General features: G+C 34.0%; 1 protein-coding gene across 1 annotated transcript in view; it reads left to right on the plus strand.

The window, feature by feature from the left end:
- Positions 1 to 4,044, plus strand: part of LOC107602918 (zona pellucida sperm-binding protein 3) — a 16,616-nt gene that overhangs the window by 10,723 nt on the left and 1,849 nt on the right. The gene's annotated exons all lie outside the window — the stretch shown is intronic.

Consider the following 4,044-nt stretch of genomic DNA (forward strand, 5'->3'; position numbering starts at 1 on the left):
TTCGCTATATGAATAATCTGCTTGTTTCTGCATCTCTCTGAGCGGTGCCGTTTTATCTACTGCATACTGAAGTGCGCATACATAAATGGTGTTTTCAGCATTTAAGATACATAAACATGAACATCAGCAGAGCTGCTCTAAGAGAAAACGTAAATAAGCATTTCCTAGTTTTATTTGAGAAAAATCATTGTCAAATACACTCTGAAACTCAAAGGTCCACTACAACCCGTCAAAATAAAAGTTTGGTTAAATGATTGAAATGATGACAGAAATATATTAGCATTGTACAACGCACTTCAAAGTTATAATAACAACAATAATAATATTCTTTATAATAAAATTATTTAAACATTGTTTTCAAGGAATATCATGTTTGTCCATGTTTTAACTTTGCCAAAAACAAAAGAGTTATACATTTTCATTAAAAAACATTAATTAAAATGTTAAAGTGTGATATAGATATACATAAGATGTAGAGCTTTATCTTTAATAGTTTTTTATTTATTTAATTTTTTTCAGAAGGGAGACTTCAATACTTTCATTAAAATAGTTTCAAGTTTGTTGTAATAAAGGATTTGTTCACTCAAATAACTTGTTCTTGTTCTTTTAAGAGTAGGGCTGGGCGATATGGCCAAAAAATTATCACGATAATGGTTACATATCAGGCGATATCGATAATTATCATGATAAATGTCAAATCTTTATTTCTTTTAAGTTTATCGAACTCTTCATACCGTTTTATCGCGATAATTATCGTTATCGAATTATCGCCCAGCCCTATTTAAGAGTCATTGTTACTGATAAGAATTATTGTTTAATATACACCGTGATAACCGTGAAATTTTCTGAGACGATTACCATACCGTGAAAATCTCATACCGTTACAACCCTATTTCCAACCCATAATTTTCCCCCCAAATTCCATAACTTACTTTCCTTCATGAAACACACAAAAAATATTTTGAACAACATTTAACTGCTCATTTCAATAAAACAAATGCATATGGTAATCAGGGCCTGTCAAGCTCTAAAAAAAGAAAAGAAAAAATGCCACAAAAGAGGTCTTAAAAGGGCTGGGCGATAAAACTGTACTGCAAACTGTGCTGAAGATATTTATTTTCTTAAGGAAAAATGACTGGGAAAGTGTAACGAATTCAAAAACGTGAAGTGTTTGTTATGTACTGATAATAAAGAGTAGTTTAAAACCACAATTAACAGTCTGCTTTCTACAACTTTCACTTAGGAGCAAAAATCTGCCTTTGTACTTAAAAGAAATAAAGATTTGAAATTTATCATGATTATCGATATCGACTGATATGAACATTTTTATTGTTATAATTATCGCCATATAGCCCAGCCCTACGCAGAATTGTGAATGAGATATGAGAATTATGGCCGAACAGACTTAAATTTTTGTCTGTTCCTCACACGAAACCATCATATGGCTTGAGAATGGGAAATACTGTAAGTCACATGGACTACATATATTTTGCCATTTTGTCTTTATTGGAGCTTGACAGTCCCTGTTCACTGAAAGTTTTTGTTGTATAGAAAAAAGCAGTGTGAACACTTTTCAAAATGTTCTCCTTTTGTGTTTCCCAGAAGAAAGAAACTGGGATTGGAACAACATGATGGTGAACAATTCCTTTAGCTCCATTTCATATATTCTAAAAAGGCACCAAAACCATGCAAGTTGGCAATCTCACCCTGACAGCAGTGTGAAGTGTGAAGTCTGAATGACGAAGACCACCCCATTTTAAAGGCAGATGCAAGAACTGAATCGTGGAACCAGACCAAACCTGCTCTTCTCCAAGGAAATAGCACTACGGTTTGAAATGTTTGGGTTTGACAAAGCCTACAAAGAAATTTCTTGAAGAATGCCAACCAGTCAGTATGAAAGCCCTAGCACATGTCATTCATTCTATTTGGACTGACTCAAAACACTCTTTTTCAGCTGGATAAGATGTACTCCCGGGAGCGACGGGCTGTTTAAAGAGCGGAATGGATGAAAGACTGAGTAGGGTATGCACCTTAAAAACTCAGAGTGAGTTTTTAAGGCTTTAAATCAAAGGCCTGTGTAGTGATAACCTTCAAATGCACCTGCGGCTCTTGAGAAACACTCATGTAAAGTGGCATGATGGAGCATTCCCATAGTGCAGCACAATAACTAATGAAATCAAATCAAACTGCAGAGAACGGGGGAGCCATGCTTCATCATAAACAAATGAAAAAACTCAACTACTAAGGCAGAGAGAAACTTTAACAGCTGCATGGATGATATACAACCACAGACCCATTAAATTCTAGACTGAGGATGTTCTGCGTTTGATTAATCTTTAATGGAGGCTGTAAAGCTTTATTTACAGAATGTCCCATGGGGCACATGCAAGCTCACAGATGCATCGAGTTTGTCTACTGTATGTTGCGCGCAAGGCTTTCGAAACTAGTCCTTCAGTTGTACAGTAACAGCAGAATTCTCAAAGTTATGATGCAGTAGTATAATGAACCATGTTTAAAAAAAATTGTTACACTATCAAATAATCAGTTGTCGATTCTTAAGGACTACTGATGATTCTTAATATTAATTTTGATATCGGAGCAAAAATGAATGCAGTACTGAACAGACTACCAGTTAAAAATGAATATGAATATAAAATAAAAATTAAACCAATAACATGTAGTCTTGAAATATTTCTCTGCTTGCTTCAAACATTCAATAATATAAATAAATTTAAATTAAAATCAATTGAACAACTGAAATAAATTTAAAAAAAATTATAAATAATATAACAATATCAGTCAATGAAATAACACACACACACACATATACAGTGGGTACGGAAAGTATTCAGACCCCCTTAAATTTTTCACTCTTTGTTATATTGCAGCCATTTGCTAAAATCATTTAAGTTATTTTTTTTTCCTCATTAATGTACACACAGCACCCCATATTGACAGAAAAACACAGAATTGTTGACATTTTTGCAGATTTATTAAAAAAGAAAAACTGAAATATCACATGGTCCTAAGTATTCAGACCCTTTGCTGTGACACTCAAATATTTAACTCAGGTGCTGTCCATTTCTTCCGATCATCCTTGAGATGGTTCTACACCCTCATTTGAGTCCAGCTGTGTTTGATTATATGCACTGTGAGCTGTAAGGTCTTATATAGACAGGTGTGTGGCTTTCCTAATCAAGTCCAATCAGTATAATCAAACACAGCTGGATTCAAATGAAGGTGTAGAACCATCTCAAGGATGATCAGAAGAAATGGACAGCACCTGAGTTAAATATATGAGTGTCACAGCAAAGGGTCTGAATACTTAGGACCATGTGATATTTCAGTTTTTCTTTTTTAATAAATCTGCAAAAATGTCAACAATTCTGTGTTTTTCTGTCAATATGGGGTGCTGTGTGTACATTAATGAGGAAAAAAAAAATAACTTAAATGATTTTAGCAAATGGCTAAAAACTTAACTTGAATGATTTTAGCAAATGGCTGCAATATTGTTAAGAGTGAAAATTTTAAGGGGGTCTGAATACTTTCCGTACCCACTGTATCTTCAACACAACAGAGATTTCTACAGAGATTTCTTGCCAGTTATATCATTGTATAATTATATAAAAAGTTTTAAAACAATATAGAATAGTTTAAAGAGCAGATCATATGGTATTTTAAAGTGTCTTAATATTTAGTTTGAGTCCCCTACAACAGGTTTAAATGCATCTAAGTTCAGAAAACATTGTAATTTTCTCAGAATATACATTTAATATTAGAATCATTTGCCAATGATTTCGAAATGATCCATTCCAAGCAAGTTCGGAGCAAACCCCTCCCTTCCATAAGCCTACTCTGCTCTGATTGGTCAGCTGGCCAAGCCTGTTGTGATTGGCAAAGAGAGGAGTCCTTGAGCAAGTTAGCGAGTGCTACCATTGACAAAGCACCTTTGCATAAAACAATAATATAGTGCTCCAATCCGTTCTTATAATAATGACATAAAATACAAAAACACTTATGCAAGCGAATCGTGCCCACAGCTAA

Source organism: Sinocyclocheilus grahami, unplaced genomic scaffold (genome assembly GCF_001515645.1).
Source record: "Sinocyclocheilus grahami isolate Dianchi unplaced genomic scaffold, SAMN03320097.WGS_v1.1 scaffold338.1, whole genome shotgun sequence".
NCBI lineage: Eukaryota > Metazoa > Chordata > Actinopteri > Cypriniformes > Cyprinidae > Sinocyclocheilus > Sinocyclocheilus grahami.